The following is an 18,379-nucleotide window of genomic DNA, read 5'->3' on the forward strand; positions in this document are numbered from 1 at the left end:
AGAAACAGAAAGTCTGAGAATTTACCCCAAAGAGATGTTTCTCCAAAGGTGACTGTTTTAAACTGAATGACACTTTCAAGCCAGAAGAGTCTGAGAGGCTTTAACTGGCGAGTTGAAACACTAGGCACGTGTTTCTGCCCATCTGGGTGAGGGTGCTGGAGCAAGATTAGATTCACTGTAGAAAATAAAAGTTGCATTTTCTCTGCACATCCGATTAATAATATAAAATTGCCAACCCCTGCTCCTTACTACAGAGGAAAATGGAATTACAGAAAGCAAGTGAGGGAACATTTTAGGGAGCAGGTAAAAATCTAACCCCTGACCAGAGGTGGGGATGAAATCAAGAATGAGATGAACACTGGGACAGGAAACATCTGCACAGATGTTAGACTGGGTTTCAATCTAGCTGAGAAGACACCGTTACTATGCCCAAAACCCACCATTCTAACTGGGGGCTGAAAATAACCCTTGGCTTGTTCCATGTCTGTGCTGTGGGTTACCACTGTGCCACGTTTGGGCCTTCTCTCCTTATAGATGTGGAACCTCTGCACCCAGCGATTCAGGCCCCTGCCTCTCACATCCACCTGCTCCAGGGCACACCCAAGAGTAGATGTGTCATCATCAATCAACTTTTTTTAGGGTTTCTGCTGAGCAGGCCATTGTGTTTCATGTCCCAGCGCCTCAAGGACTCAGACCAGAGCAGGAGCAGAGAAAGTCTTTCTCCCTCCCTCCTTCTCAATATCTCTCTCTCTGTCTCTCTCTCTCTCTGTCTCTCTCTCTGTCTCTCTCTCTCTCTCTCTCTCTCTCTCTCTCTCTCTCTCTCTCTCTGTTATTTGAGGTCTGCTCTTCTTCCAGGCCCAGCAGAGGAACTGAGCCCTCCCTGAAGCTCCACCTGCCCTCACAGCTCTTTCCACCTCTGATGCCATTTTCATCACCTAGCAGCAAGCAGTCACCCCAGCTTACTGGCAATGGTCCTGTAGCGTTTCTAGCACCTTGCTACTCAAATCTCAGACTGTGGTCCCAGACCAGCAGCCTCAGCATCACCTGGATGCTTATTAGAAACACAGGTTCCTCTGCAGACCTACTGAACCAGGATCTGCATTTCAGCAAGACCCCAGCTGAGTGTTAGCACCAAGTTTGAAATGCACTGGTACAACAGATTTGTCAAACGGTGGAAGTGGAATCACCTGGGGAGTTTTAAAAACTACTGATCCTCAGGTCCCACCTCCCAAAATTCTCACCTAACTGACACAGGGTGTGACCAAGGCCTTAAGAGTTTTAAAAGCTCCTTAGATGATTCTACTGGGGAAGACAGCTTGAAAACTATTCCTTTACATCTCTCTCCAACTGGATCTTCTATTCACTCACTCACTATCCAGTTATTAAACAAAGCAACAATATGTTCTCCTTCTAATCAACAAAATTATAAAAAGATTTGAAATCAAAGTCTGATGCTGCTAATTCTAATGAGTCTTGAGTTTATGTCTTGTATCTTCCATAAAGGTGGGGGGTCTGGAGACGGAACGACAAACACAGGCCCAGCCCAGGAACTGACAGCTTCTCGACCACAGCCTGGTATCCCCTCCAAGGGCAGAACAAGGGCTCGCCCTTTAGTGTCTGGACAGAAGGAGAATTTTAGCGGCGATTCAGCGGAGGACCAGCCTGAATGGCACATTGCTGTCCCTGGTTAGGAATCTATAACTCCTCCCGGGGGAGCTGAGCTCTTTTCCTCCTTCTGGATCAAAGCCCAGTAGGTGATGCACTTTGGATGAACACGCTTAACACCAGCGAGCTCTAATCACATGAGCATTAGCCCAACCTGGGCCCCCTCCAAGAATGACAACACCAGTTGGCAGGAGGCTGGGATAGCCAGCCACCATCTATGGAGGAGGAAGCCAGGGAAGCTGGCCAAAGGGACTCTGCTTACATCACAAAAAAGGCCAAGGAGGAGGACGGGATGCCCCAGCCCAGGGTTTCCTGCCTGTGAACTCCACTGGGCCACAGGATTCCTCGTTTCTTAAGGAATGGGCTGCCTGACCGGGGCCTTCCCAGATTTTTGGATCTACATAGGGTTAACACTTTATATGGAAATTGGCTTACATGACTATCTGAGTAGTTTAATTTACTTATAAAGAGGATTTGCCACAGAATGGTATCTGAAGGAACTGATAGACATAGGAGATCTGTCTCCTAGTATCTTTTCCAAAAGTACAGCTTCCCATCTGCCAGGTACACTGGGGAGAAAGAAGAGAGGCAATGCCTCAAAGCAGCTGCACGACCTTAAATAAGTCAACTCCCAGATCTGGGCCTCAGTGTCCCCAGTATGTAAAATAGAGGGACTCAGTTTCAATGATCTGTAAGGGGCACCTTCCTACTTAAACATTCGATGGTCCTACCTAAAGGGTGAGGCTTTGATTTTAAAAACTTGCAATAACTGCTACAATCCTAAAATTTGATGACATGGTTTTTCATGACTGGAATTTGGTCCATATGGGAATGTGTAGAAAATTCCAGAGAGGATGTAAGAAGAGATAACACAGGCAGGATGGGGTATCACCCGCCCTGACTGGAGGTTTCTGATGTTCTTGTTTTGTTCCATTTCATTCAGCAGCAAAGATGAATGCACCCTTTGAGCCCACACCAACCAGGCTTTCACCACCACCTCTCCACCAAAATATGTCCTTCCCAAGCCCAAGGTCACCAACAGCTTCACACTGTCAGAACCCGTGGCAGAGTTTCCCCTCACCTGACCACACCTCTCAGCAGCGTCCCTCACGGTTGACCTCCCCCTATCCTGGAACACTGTGTTCCTCTGGCTTCTGGGGCACCCCCACGCCTGGGTTTCTTCCTACTTCTCTGACTGCTCCTTCCAGGTCTCCTTGGCCGGTTTCTCCCCATCTCCCCAGACACTTAAGGTTATAATGCCCCTGGTCTTTTGACCTCTTTTCTTTCTCTATCCACTCCCTTAGTGATCTCATCAGTCTCATGGCTTTAAAACCACTAAAGATTGCCAACATTACATCTCCAGCCCCGACCTCTCCCTGCTATAGCTCGCCAAGTGAGCCTGAACCAGCTGCACATGCTCAAGATGAGGGGACTTGTTTTCCTAGTGCAGGAGCGGGAAAAACCATCTCAAGGCTAGTTTTTTAAAGCTTTCTTTGCAGAGGAGGATGGGTACTTGCTGCTTACTAAATGGCATGTTTTCCAAAAGTCAAAAGGAAGCTTCTGAGGAATAAGACAATACTCTGTAGGTAGCTGGTCTTGTCACATGCACATTCACTAATTCATTTTATGCACAGAAAGAATATGCCCATGAATCTGAGGGAACCACTCTCTTGGGAGAGCTTGTCCTTGGGGTACCTCTGACTCAACGTTATGAAGGTAGAGCAGGAAACCTACCCTTTCATGTTTGCCAAATGAGTGAATGAATGAGACAAAGGCATAGTTCTATGCCAGTTAATAAACAAAAAAAAATCCAATTAAAAGGCAATGATAGATATTCAGCAATTAATTTTGAACCCAACTACATACAGGAATCATGGTAGGTTCTGCATGCCACTGACACAGCTGCAGGACCTTCCCAAGGCTCTGTGTCACAGAGGCCCTAAAATCCTTGCCCCTAAGGGTCTAAATGTTCTGGAATAAATGGGCCAGGCCACACACTCTGAGAAGCAGGGGCTCACCCCATCCTGAGCTGCTTCACCATCAGTGGCTCTCTGACCTCACAGGCCTGTGTGTCCCTACTTGTCTGAACACACACAATCGTTTTCTTTCAGTTGGCAGCCTTTGGAAGACAAGTACACGAGTAAGCACAGAGCAGAGAGTTTCATCTGGGAACTATTTCTCGGAAGTCCCTTTGAGAAAGAGTTTCTAGCCCTTCCCTGCTTTTAGGAGATGGGAGAAAGATAGGAACAGATCCACGAGGGAGGGGCCCACACTCTGGAAAACATTAACTTTAGATTTGATCACCGCCCTAATGAAGCCCCAAAGCTATCACCTTTGGGTGGGTTTCTCACACAGGGAATCCTACCAGGCCTTCAGTCAACGGGCCTCCTAATCCCCTCTTGCTTGCCAAGCCACACTCCACACAAAGGTGAAGAACAACCGAGGCATTGAGACACGTGTTCCCTGCAGCCAGGGGATGCGCCCTGTCTGCCCACGCGGGCTGCGCTGTCGTCGGCAGGCGCTGACAGAGGGGTCTGTTCTCCCTTTCTGCAGGCAGCACAGGGCGCTTCCCACCTCCGACCCGGTGGCCCAGCCAGGCCTCTGCGGAAACCCCAGGAGAGGCCCAGGCCTCCCTCGCCTCCTGCTTCCTGTGCTAGGATCCGGTTGGAATGAAAGATTGTAAAGGCCCTTTCATAATGGGACTGCCTTTATAAACCTTGCCTTTATTTTGTTATAATCTCTACATTTTATTGTCCTTTTAAAATTACAAAACCGAGCAGGGAAGTGCAAGGAGGAGCTGCTTTGTTTATCTGCTCTCCACTTCCCCCTGCCCCTCCATTTGGAAACGGACACAAGAAATGTATCCCACTTGTGACTGGAGCTGCAGAAACCTCAACCTGTTTTCAATTACTCTGTTGTACATCACGTGGTTCCACCCCTTTCTTGGTGGAAAGAAAACCATGGCTGAAGCATTGCAGCTCCAGTGTGGCTCTCAGTCCTTCTTGGGGGGAGCTGGCACACATTCCAGCACAGGTAGGCCCCCCTGAAGTGTGGCTGGGGACAGAATGTGGGACCAGAGAGGAGAGGCACCCCACGGGGTTGGGATCCCTCCTTTCACGTGGGAGCAGAGGGATCTGAGGTACTATGCTGAGAGCCATGTCCTACGTAGCAGAAGAACAAGATACACCAGAGGGGCAAAGTCTCCGAGCTGTACCAACCCGGCAGGGCTGAATAGGTGGTTACTCAAGCCTTTAGTGTGCACCAGCAATCCACTGGCAAGCTTGTCAAAATGCAGATTCCTAGGCTTGGCCCCAGAGATTCTGATTCAGCAGGGCTGGGGTGGAGACCAGGCAGGAGTCTGCACCTTTCTACAGTTTCCCAGCTGATTCTCATGTACCGCCTCTGCACTGTCACTTGAGAAACCCTGATGCAGCACAAAGGTGGTTAGACTGGAGACATTGGTCAAAGTAATTTGTAGAGAGTACGTGCTTCCCCCAAGTACTGTGGACAAAGCCAAGGTCAGAGACTGGAGGAATGAACATGAACACCCTCCTAGCTCGAAGGGTAATCACTGTGGTGAACAAGGCTCAGAGGAGCATCTGGAAGCCCGTGACCTGGCAGACGGCACACACAGTGGCATGGCGTATGACGTGTGGCAGATGGCAGATGGCACACATCAGGTGAACCCTAAGTGCATAGTGTTCATATCACAAGTAAGGAAACAAGGCAAAGGCCTAAGCAAGTGGCCTGGCCCCTCCAAATCTACAGTTAATTAGTTCCTTAGAATTTAGAACTACAATTTAGAGCTTAGAATTTAGAACCACAGTGAGTTCTCTAGAAGGTCCTCTAGGGAATTCTACTTTCCCTCAGCAGAAACCGTGGTGAGCATAGATGTTGCAAGGAAGCCATAGTCCGACTGCCCTTATTTCAGCAAGGATGACCCTAGGTTCTGTGAGAGATTCTAAAGAAGGTGACACAGCTCTATTGTCAAAGAGCTTATAATATAGTCAGGGAGACAAACTTAGCACATAAAGCACTTTAGAAAAATTGTCTATTTAAGTAAACCTGAATACTGGGTAACACTGAAGTAGTTGAGCACAGTCTGGAGTACAAAAAGGGTCCTATAAGGGCAGGAAAAAGCTCACAGACTAGGCAGAGGGTCAGGATAAGTGATTTAAAGTTATCATCCTTTCTTCACAGCCCCTTTTTCCAGCAGGCCTGACCCTGTTCTATGCAGTCCACACCGTCTGAAAATAGACCTCAGCCCCCCAGTTGCTCTCCCAGCATCAGTTCTCCCCTTGCACCTTTTGACACTCACATTCACCTTCTTGCCTTGTTTCTCTTCTTCTCAGCTTCTGACAGTCCATCTTCCCAATGAGGTCTTGCCATATCCTTGAACCTGACAGTAGACACCACTCCAGTTTTGAGTTTTGCTGTCCTTGCTCTCCCCACTCCCAGCACAAAGATGATTTGCAAACTCCCTCCAGCCACCCTGGATATTTAATCATGCTCCCTGACCCAACCTCGTCCCCAACCCTGTATTCTCATGCCTTGGAATACCTCCATGGGCAGAAGCTCTCTGGGATTTTCCAGCCCTAGAGGAGAATTCACACACTCATGAAGGGAGAAGGCAAATGGGTGGGTGTGGAGGGAGCAAGGGCAGATGGAAGGTAAGGAGCAGGAGACAGAGAGGACAGCCCACATTTTGAGATCAGTGACAATGTCTTCCCTCTCAATCGGTGTATTTCCTAATCTCGACTACTCTGTTGGGAAGGAAGAGACCAGTTGTTTCTGGACTCAAATAAAGGTCATCTGTGGCTTAGATCACAAGCCAAGCAAAGTCTTCTACATCTTGGTGGAGCCACGTGGGAAGGTAGAGGCCAACAGGCAGTGAAGGGGAGTCTGACGAGGTCGACCATTAGTGGAAGGACCTCCGTGCTCTGCCTGATCACGGCCACAGCCGGGCTGCTGGAGTCGCTTCCTTGCTGGGCCGCATCTGCAGCCCCAAAGCCTTTGGGGCTCCAGAACCAAGGGGAACTCTGAAATCCAGTCTCCACGTGATGCCCAACTGGCTTTGGGACCAAAAAGCAAATCACATCCCATGCAAGAGCCCATCTTCTGAACATCCCATGGCAGTGTCACCGGTGGAACACAAATCTGATGTTCCAGGGAGTCATGTAGTTTGTTTCTTCTCGTTGTCAACTTCTCTGCCTCTCAGACACATGTGAACACGGGCACACACGCACACACATGCACACACTTGACTTTAAACTGCCTAAGGGCAAGAACAATCCCATATTCCACACATTCTGCAATGCCTGGAAAATGCTTTTCACACAGTAGGCCTTCAGACAAATCCTGCTAATGAGCAGGATTCATAATAAATATTAAAATAAGTGACGCTGCTGAGAGTCGGAGCCATGAGAAAACCCGTGAAGGATGCACATGCAAACATCGGCAGGGTCCCTCTCGTGGAAACACAGGGCAACGGATGTCCATCTGCCCTTAACGCACAGGCTCAAATTAATCAAACACAGAAACTAAAGACACTTGTCACGTCCCATATTTCCTTAATTTTACCTTTTGCTAAGTTTCCCTGACAGTGAGCATCTGCGGCCAATCAGCAGCCACCCGCCAAGGTCCAGCCCTTGGAGGTTCAGGGATTTATAGCCTAGAAGTATATCTTGATTAAAGAGGGTGGTGATAGCTAGGCAAATAAGGACAGGTAAGAATTACCTATTTTGCCCACTCTAGACAACCGTAGAAAAGCCACTCTTCATATCCCCAAGAACCCCTCATGGATAAAGATTTGCTGAAAGTGTCTGTCCAGGGTCCCCGCTGTTTCCTTCACTCTTCATGGCTCAGTCACAGCAGTTCCCTCCTTAGCATCATCTCGTTATCACTGGAAATTGGCAAAGACCTTAGGAGAAGGCTCGAAGGGCTCTGCCTCCCGCAAGGGAGGAGGAGGGGCCTCAGGTGACACTGTTCATCAGGGCTTGTCCAAGGTCTAGGCCAGCTGAAAACCTCGTGGGAACAGAAAGCTCTCTAAGCAGGAGAGAACCAACACACCCACACTAAAATACAGTTGTCTTCCCTGGTAAATTATGCTCTGATAGATTGTCTTTTGTGAATAGCGCAACATGTTGTTTCTTCCAGAAAAACACTGATTCGAAATATGCTGGGGTAAAAAGAGTTGTAGAACAAAGTCAGTCTTCGGATTCCCTAACTGCCTGTGTCCCATAAACAACTCGTGGCCTTTTCCCAGAGAGAAAAGTATCTGTCATTTTGGCAAACCAGGTATGATATGATCTCAGAGAGAGAATAAAGTTACCTTGTCTTGGGTAAAGGCCACAAGGTCAAATATAAAGAAAAAGAACAAAGACTCTGTATTGTTGAGCTGAAGGGCCACCCAAAGATCCCAGAGAATGAACTTTAACTTTCACAACAGAAAGGCAACCACAAGAAGTTTGGCAGCTCATGGAGAAAGTTTCTTTATGAATGTGTGGCCTTTACAGTGCTTCATCTTTCCACAGAGTTAACTCGGAGCCTGAAAGATGTGTGTCTTTTCCTGTTTTGTTTTAATGGCAGACTCAGGACACAGGGTACAGTTTTGCTTCTGTCTTTAGAGCTGTCCTTGCTTTGCCCTCCAAGGCCTGCAGCCAGCTGAGCATTTTTGGCGAGACAGAAACTCTCCCATCCCAAGAATGCCCAGGAACCAACAGACCTAGGTGGTTCCTAAGCTTATTTCCTGTGTTCAGATTTTGGAGTGGAATCCGAGTTTGGCCTTGTTGCAGAGGCTGGAAGGTAGAAAAGGTGAAAAATTCTCTAAAATGTTTCCAAGTTTTCTATTTACTGGATAGACAACAAACCAATGGCTGTTTGGAGGAGCAAGCTGGCTGGCAGCAATTTTCCAAGAATTTCCAAATAGCAGTACGTGGCCTAAGGAAGGGAGGCACCAGGAATGGAGTAAGAGGGAAGCAAAGCAACAAATGATTTATGAGTGCCCTTGGCAATATAAGGTTGGAGTGGACAGCACAGCTAAAAGTATCTCGCTACTGCAGTGGAGAAATTAGCCAAGGGTGCTGTCAATCAGAGCTACAAAGGATGGTGATTTTGCTCTAGGCAAAGGGTGTGGGCACTGAGCAACTGCCACAGCAACCTGCCAGGTTGTGTGCTGTGTGTTTTCACCATGACTGTGTGTAGGGGGGTGTGGGAGAGAGCGAGAATGAGAGTGAGGGAGGAAGAGAGAGAGACAGAAGTAGATCATCCTATTGGAGGAGAAGGGGAAAGGGTTGAGAAAGGCCTCTGTCCTCTGTTCTCTTGATTTATTGTGGAGGAGGAAGAGTCACTATCCATAGTAAATAAACTAAAGCATCAGGAAAACAGAGAGTCGAACTTTTGAGACGGCAAAGGAGAATCAAAACCAGAGACGACAATGGTGAATGAAAACAGCTGGCAGAGAAGTGAAAGAGAAAAAGAAAACTTTTGCTTTCTTGGAAACACATAGTTAGTCTGAGCCTCATTCCTTAGAAGTTAAGTCCAGTCCTCCTAGAAAAGACGTGTGGACCCATGAAGGGGAGCCACAAGCATCACTCATCCCTGCAGGCCCTGGCAGAGGTTTGGAGGCAGGGACTCCCTGTTGAGGGCTGGGAAGGTGGTTCTCTGATTAATACAGTCAGGAGGTACATTGTCCTTTGAGAGGTGACAAGGAGGTGACCATGATTTAGCAAAATACTATTGTCCCCTAATGACAGATGTGCTCAGGTGTTTCTACACCAGTGGGTGTAATGAAAAGAGTACAGACTTTAGAGTCAAGCAGACACAACTTTTCTGTGTATACAGTAGGAATAATCATGATTACCCCAATCCTGGCTATGGCATTTAAATGAAATGATACTGGAACATAATACATGTTCTTTAGATTTAATGTATTCCCTTCCCCTCTTCATGCAGAGACAAAGAGTACAGAAGAAGCTTGAGACACATTCTCTAGAGACAAAAATAGTAAAAGGCATAGGATAATCAGTGGTTTTGCTCATCGATTCTTCCAGTGAATGGCTGGGAGTGATGGACAAGAAAGGAAGACATGAGAAGCGAAAGAGGCTGTAGAAATGGAATTCAAAATAAGTTTTGTGTTTCTGGTTCTTGATTTCAGACACTAAATTTACAGCCTCTGGTTAAGAGTAGAGCATCTCTCACGATGCCTGGAGACCAAATGGAGTGGTCCAGAAGCTTTAACTAATGGGAGAGAAACTATAAAGAATGAGAGGTTTGGCTAGAAAGACAACATTGGAAAGGTGATCTGTAAATCACATGAAGAAATAACTAAAAAGCAGGCAAAAACATTAATAATGAACTCGGATCTCTATGTTCCAATGTCAGAGCATGAGCAATAGGGAACAGGACACCAACATTGAATGGAAAATGTGATCTCAAAAGTTTCATCAGAACTTGTTGGAATAGAGCTTGACATTGGAACATTGCCAGCATGCTGAGAAGGGCCGACAAAATAGTTATAGACCCAAATAATTCTCCATGTTGCTGATGGTATTACACACTATAGGCAGAGATATAAAAAGTGGTGCCAGTTTTCTGGAGGGGAACTGGAAATGCGCAGTGGAATTTGTAGTGTGCCGTCAGAGGCCCCATCTCCCTGCGGAATCAACGGGGCCATTCCCCAGCTGCAGGAGTGCAGTCTGCTGTATTGAGTTCCTATAGCTGCTGTAACAAATTACCACAAAGTTAGGAGCTTATATTTTAAGCAAATGTTAAAAATGTTTTAAACATGTGTATTATTTTATAGTTCTGGGCACCAGAAGTCTGAAATGGGTCTCATGTGGCTAAAATCAAGGTGTTGGTTGGGCTGCATTCCTTTCTGGAGACTCTAAGGAAGAATTTATTTTTTGTTTGTTTTTGTTGGGTTTTTTTGTTGTTGTTGTTTTTGTTTTGCCTTTTCCAGCTTGCAGAGGCTGTCTGAATTCCTTGACTCATGGTCCCATTCCATCTTCAAAGTCGAGTCTCTTGTATCACATCACTTTGACTCTCTCTCTTCTGCCTTCCTCTTCCACTGACAAGGACCCTTGTGATTACATTGGGCCCACCTGGATAGTCCAAGCTAACCTCCTTATCCTAATTCCTTATGCAACCTTAATTCCTCTTTGCCATGTAGCCTAACATATTCACAGATTCCAGGGATTAGGATGCGGATGTTTTGGGGGTCTGTTATTCTGCCTGCCACACCTGCCAGCAGGTCACAGCTGAGTCCCTCCCCAGGAGTTATCTTTGGCTAAAAGCAGCTGCTTTACCCAAGGTTATGCCCCTCAGGGCCAACTGGAATCCAATGACTGGTTGATTTGAAGGTACAAAGGTCCAGCCCTCCAGGCCCCAATATGGAACAATTCTGATAATATGGAACAAAACATCCCAGCTCCAGAGCCCACATAGATCAATTGAAGACATTTTTTCAATGTAATGCAAAATTCAGCTTCCCCGACTAATCTCATTTTTTTACTCCCTCCAAGATGTTAGTCTCAGGAGCTCTCCCCAATATCTTCTTGCCAACAAATCTCTGTCTCAGATTGTTTCCTGGGAAACCCAACCTAGGGCAGCAGATGTCAGCAGTGGTCTGAGGAAGCCAACTCTAAAATGGGATTTGGGAGATGAATCACCTGCCAGGCCATTAACAATAAGGGCCCCACCACTAGTGAGAAGTGGAGTGTGTATGGCCCTCACATGTTATACTGGTGTGAGTGTTAAAATACTCATTGGTGGTCAGTGGGATGGGATATAAAGTGACAGGAAATGTACCAAAGGATGTGATCTCTTTGATATTTGAGCCATTCAGAGGAAACTAGGATTGCAGATGCTGAGTACTATCGGTGTGTTGGGAAAGACAATGAAAAGCTGCAAGGGTGTGATCAATTGCCAATTTAAGTCAAAGTGTGATGGCCTCAGGACCTGCTTGGCAGCACCAAAAAGAAACTCACCTTGCACAGATAGAAGGCAGAAATAGCTGACAGTCAGGCCTAGGATTTAATTATAAGTATAGAAGAACTCAAAAAAAGTTGAATTCTCAATCCCAGAAAATAAGCTGTGCAAATCCACTGTTGGGGAAAGGTAGGACCCTGAGACTTTGGATGACGACATTCTGAGTCAATATGCTGAAAAATCTTGAAAGCCCAGGTCCCCTCTGGAACCATTTGAGCCTGCAGAAGTGGCCACTCCTCCCTGTTCAAGACCTGTACACTGAAAACTATAAGACATTGATGAAAGAAATTGAATGACACAAATAAATGGAAATACACTCCATGGTCATAAATCAGAAAAATTAATATTATTAAAATGCCCATACTACCCAAAACAATCTATAGATTCAGTGCAATTCCTATCAAAATTTGAAGGGCATTCTTCACAGAAACAGGAAAAACAATCCTAAAATTTGTATAGAACCACAAAACAACCCAAAGAGCCAAAAACAATCTTGAGCAAAAAGAACAAAGACTGAGCAAGAATGAAACCCTGTCTCTACTGAAAAAAAAAAAAATTAGCTGGGTGTGATGGTGCTCACCTGTAGTCCAGCTACTCAGGAGGTTGAGGCAAGAGGATTGCTTGAGCCGAGGAGTTTGAGGTTGCTGTGAGCTATGACGACACCACTGCTCTCTAGCCAGGGCAACAGAGTGAGATGCTGTGTTAGGAAAAAAAAAAAGAACAAAGCTGGAAGGCATCACATATCCTGATTTCAAACAATATTACAAAGCAAAAGTAATCAAAACAGTACGGTACTGGAAGAAAAACAGACACACACACGAATAGAATGGAATGGAGAACCCAAAAATAAATCTACACATATAGGATAAACTAATATTTGACAAGGGTACCAAGAATACACAATGAGGAAAGGATAGTCTATTAAATAAATGATGTTGGGAAAACTGTATCCTCCAGGATGCAGTGCACACCCTTAATAAGTGATTATTATATGGTTCTTTGTCCCCTCTATATAGACTATGTGGTTCATAGTAGAAGTAGTTCATATGTAGAAGAAGGGGTAACCTCACTTACCATCCTGCCCAGTGACCCACCCTGGTGTACAGGGTGTAAAGGGAATGCACACCTTTCATCCCCACAACTCCAGGTCCTGCCACTCTAGAGATTCTCGTTCCAAGAACAGAAACACTTATACCAGGAACACTGCAAGAATCCCATTAAACTTGAAGCTACAGCTGTTGCCCAGGCACTTTATGTTTCTTGTGCCAAGAGGTCAACAAGCAAAAAAAAAAAGGCATCACCGTACTGGCGGTGCTAAACTGTTCAGGAGGAGGTTGAGCTGTTGTTAAAAGAGGAACAGAGAAGACTATGTTTGGCTCCCAAAAGGACCTCTGGGTAATAGCTTAACTAATTATGATAGTAAATGGATAAAAGCAGGAGTTATGGCTTGAGAAGGATATGATGACCACAGGCTCAGATCCTTCAAAGGATGAGGGCTTGAGTCACCCACCAGGTAAACCACCTGGAGCAGAGCTGTCAGCCAAAGGAGAGGGAAATCTATAATGGGTTGTAAAGGAAGAATTTGATGAGTGTCAGTTGTGTCCTTGAGAACACCTGCATCTTTGAGAACTATAATTTGTCCCATTAAACTTCCTCTTGTACATTTCCCTAGGAAAAGATGCAAACCAGAATTCTAGAGGAGCTGTTCCCATATAGGATGAATTTTCCATAAGAAACATGTGTGTCCAAGAGGTGCAAGGGGTGACTGTAATAGATGTTGTGAGGCATCACCAGCTTCTGCCCTTCAGTCCTGAAGACTCATTCCCCCAGCTGCCAGGAGTGTTGGCTGCCAACAGCGAGCAGGTGAGCCCTTCTCCAGGAATTGCCGTTGGCTAAAGGGAGATGCCTCACCTAAGCTCATAACCTCTCCGTGGAGACAACATGCATCCAGTGAGTGGTCAATGCAAGAGCACAAAGGCTCAGCCCCCTTGCCTCAGTTTGGGACAACTCTTGAGGGACCTGCAAACTCCAGAGTAGCCCAGGATCAGCTGAGGCCACTGTTGCTACACACCATAGCTCAGCTTCTTTGCCCAGTCCTTTCCCTCACTCTCTCAAGGGTGTTGAGGGAACTCCTTAATAAAAGTCCTACATGCAAATCTCTATCTTGGAGTCTATTTCCTTGGAACATAATCTAAAACATAGCATATATCAAAATCCTTAAAAACATTCATACACTTTGACCCAGTAGTCTCACCTCTAAGATAGTCTAAGGAAATGAGAGATAAAATCAGAGTTTTGAGTTTGCTGTTGTAACATTATAATTTTTAAAACTATAAAGAACCTAAATGGTCAACAAGAGAGAGATAACTAAAATAAGCATATATTTTAGAATCCTTTACAACCATTACAAATAGTGTTTTTGAGGAATATAGTGACATAGGAAAATGTTCTCAATATAATTTTAAGTGAAAACAGCAGGAAACAGAACTATAAAATTATGAATGGTTCACAAGCATATTACTTAAAGAACTGTCACGTGTCAGAGAAATGTGACGACCCCAGTGGTAAACGTATGAGGAAAATTCAAGGAGATAGTCAAATTTTGTTTAATTGAATAAAATTTGATCTCACAGCCAGACCTATTTTTAGATAAAATAAAGACAGTGAATCCTCTAGCACTGGATATTTGAAGAATAGCATAAACGACACTTGGCAAGCTTGATGTAGAGTGGAATTAAGTATTAATTTAACATTTTTAATGCACCCTCTGGAATTCCATTCCACAGTGGGTAAGTGTCTTAGAGATGTGTGGTTTTTAGCTTTTCTTTCCTTTGTTTCCCCTTGGTTTGTTTTGCTTTGGTTGATTTTTCTTAGTTAACAACTTAACTCTCAAAGATATCTGATTTCTTTGGCTTACGTTAACAACTCAGTGAGAAGGAATTTTCTTGATCATCTCCACCTCAAAATCCTACAACCCATAGACCTTTATCACAAGCATTAGAGGAAAACAATTCAAATAACAGAAACTCACTTAAGATGACACTACCATGTATCTCTATACAATAGAAAAGAGTAATCCACACCTAATATTAAGGGAGGGGAGTGCTTTGTAAAAATACAATTTTATGTGCAGATAAACTAATTGCGATGCTAAGTTATGTTTCATGTTGAAATAATCCCACGTGCATAGTCTCTCACTTTCAGCAGAGCCCAACCCCACCAAAGCAGTTCAAAGACTCTGACCCCTGTCCACTACCAAGCCCCAGACATGTTCTAGGTCTGAATATAAGTCAAACACTCTCATGTTCCCAGTTCCTTATCCCCACCCAAGATATTTCAAACACCTGGAATGGATAATAGAAGGCTTTAAGGAGTGAAATTTAAGAAATATATTCCATCCCAACCTCTATTCCACACTCACCTGACTACTCGGCCTCTGCTGTAGATGGGAAGATGACATTTAAGCTCCGTGAAGAGGTGAGCCCTGTCTTTCTTTGTCTTCTGTGCAGCCTCCCTTCAGCGAGGAGCTTCAGTCCCTGCCTGTCCCTGCCCTGCCCCTTCCAACCCAGGATGTCCTAGTCTGGCCTTGAATGAGGAGTTCCTCCGAGCAAACGGAGCCTATGATTTTGTGTGTCCTCAGTTAGTCATCAAGGTGTGCTGTTAACCTCTCCCTCCCTTTTCACCTCATTTTTCTCTATAACATGATGAAAATGTAAGAATAGAACAAAGAGAGTTGGCTACAAAAATCAAAGAAACAAAGGAACCCTCAAGTGACTTCATGGTAAAAGAAAACTAACAGTGAAAAATAAAGGTATTGCAATGGAGTTATTTTAGTTCTTCTTCATACTGTCTAGAGAACGGGGAAAGTCTCTTTGATGTAGAACCACTGATTGAAGAAAAGCCCATGTGAAACCAGGACACGTGTGTTTATTCAACAGATATTTTTAAAGCACTTGCTATGTGTCAGGCACTGTACTAGAGCTAGAGATAAAGAGACCTAGACACTGACCTCATGAGAATTACATTCCAGTGGCTCAAAGATTTGTCAGAAGATTGTCCCACGGTACCTGGTAGACTGAACAACAATGTCTGAGCTTATCCATCCTTTACATGTTCCCAGGAGTGCCAAGAGATGGAAATACCATCCAGAAACATCCTCCTGCAAAAAAGACTACCTGGAACAACTCAAGAAAATCTGCAGAGATGCTTCTGTTTACCTCTCCTCCTCTGCCAAGCAGGACAACAGCGAACTGGAGAAAGCAGATGTAATAACTCTAAAGAGGTGCTAATAATTGTCTCATCTTGAGGCAATGTCTCCCTGGGAGCTTCTCCAATCCTGGGCAAAACTGCAAAGCAGGCAAAGTTGGTCTTGCAACCATCCCAACTTCAGCCTCATTATCAATCTCCTAGACACCACATGCATGTAAGCTGTCCTATATCTGCCCCAAATCCTCCAATAAGCCCAGACATGCCATTAGTCTGATTAAAAACGTAAATGTGGGGAGTTAGCTACTCTCCCAGCAAAGAATGGGGTCCCTCAGACAGGGATCATAGCAAAGGATGAAAAAACAGTAGGAAATAGAAATAAAACAATACACAGAGGCAAAAATATAGTTTATAAAGAATAGATTTATGAAAATAGGTAAAGCGGCATGCTCGGAGGACTACACAATATCCCCATCAATTGTGTGGCCAAGACTGAAGTTTTACTTCAGTATTTATAGGTACAGTGATTGGTTACCAGGAGTAACAGATTTACATAATAACAGGTAGTTCGTTTTAGGTTCAAAATCTCCAAAAAGGCTTCTATAGATCCCTTAATTAACTCTATCAATGTGAACAAAAGGTTACAAAATCTTCTTAGGACAAACTTCTAAGTTTTAAGATAAAACTATCACTTTAGCAAAAACAGAGACATAGTGGCTCTGGTTATTGTGTATTGCGACAGATTCTGCAGAAGTCAAGCAAGAGCTGTCCCTTAGGCTAATGGCTTTAACCATAGGTGTCTGTCTCCAGCGGCATGTCTTTTTTGATCAGCTCCCATCCCATGACTCCATGCAAGACCTGCTTTGTTGTTCAAAGCAGGCGAGAACCACAGGCTTGAGACTGCAGCGTCACCTTGGAATGCAGCTGCTACTGACCACTGAGATGCCCTCCTGAGGCGAGGCAGCTTTTGATATGCGAACTAACACGTTCACATATTCCTTCAGGGCAAAGCCTTGCAAAACTCCTGAAATCATTTCTGTCTCTAATAATATGGGTGGGGCATTTCCATAAATCAATATTTCTTAGGCTCAACAGTAAATGAGGTTTAACTTTAGTGGGGAATGCCTCAACACCCCCTGGCAGGTCTCCCACCAAGACAGGAAGAGGTGGTGTAATGGAACAAGCATGGGTTTGGGGCCAGAAAGACCTAGTTTTCCACCCTGGTTCCAGCATTTACTATTTTGCAACCTCAGGCAAGTTACTTAACCTTACTTAAGCCTCAGTGTTCTTGGCCACAGAATGTAGATAATAATGCCTGTCCAAATATATTTGGGGAAAGATTAAATATGAACAAGCTCTTCATTTCTTATCCTATCCTTCCTCATCTTGTAAGAGGAACCTATAAAGCTCCGCAAAAATAAAGTAGGCATTGGCAGCAACCCCATCATGAGTAGGGAGCACCTCCTGCAGTTTGCTGCTTTTGATTGCCCTGACTGGGAGATGGGGGAGCTTCCTGGTGTAGCGTGCAGAAGTCTAGGGGAACCCCCAAGCAGGACCCAGGCCTCTGGGTAAAATGTAGAACAAGCCATCAGTATTGCAATCCCCCTAAGAAAGAGCATGAAAAGCAAGGTGCATTCTTAATTATTTCAAAGAGCTCTGTGTTCTAAATAATCTGTCCTAGAAGTAATGAAGAGAAGAAAGATAAGACTTGGCTTTATTTACAAGGATTCACAGCCCATTACCTGGCAATACCTTAGGGCTGGCCCCCACCACTGCTTCCTACATAAAGTACACGTAATCTAGTATTTGAGGCCCTGACCCAAATCCAACCTGGGCACCCACTACTCTCTCTCAGGCATCCTGCACTAGGTTCTAGCTCAGCTGTGTCATCCCTGCACTGCCGACAGCCTTCTGCTTCATCTTGCTCTTTCTTCTGTCCACCTAGAAAGCCCTCCTTTCATGTTTGCCCCTCAATCTTCCCCACATATCTGAGCCCCAGCTAGAATGGACCCTCTCCAATAAGAAGAGGTAACATAAGCCAGAGCCCCAGATCAGAGTCCATAAACTAGGGCCCAGGGGCCTCCTAGGACCAGTAGGGGGAGGGGTCTGGACACTGCAGACCTAGGGCTCACTCTGGAATGTGGCTCTCACCTAGGGTGCCCTTAGAATTAATTTAGGGGCTTTTAGAAACACATAGATGCCCATATCCCCACCCCAAACCTATTAAATCAATATTCCTTGGGGGTGAGGGGAAGTGAGAGAGATACTGGGGCATCTGAATTTTTAAAGACTCTTCTCTGGATTCTAATGTGCAACCTTAGCTAAAAACTACAGCTTTCAGATAAAAGACTCTTCTATATAAAAGAAATTGGATACTATGGCATCACTTCAAAGACTCCACAAATAGAGCTGATGGAAAATAACACAAAAAAGCAGTAGTTGGACAATCTGGACACGTATAAATCAAAGGAGCCAGGTAATAAGTAGTTTGGGATGTTCAAAGATCTGGGTAAGAAACCAG

Source organism: Lemur catta, chromosome 1 (assembly GCF_020740605.2).
Source record: "Lemur catta isolate mLemCat1 chromosome 1, mLemCat1.pri, whole genome shotgun sequence".
NCBI lineage: Eukaryota > Metazoa > Chordata > Mammalia > Primates > Lemuridae > Lemur > Lemur catta.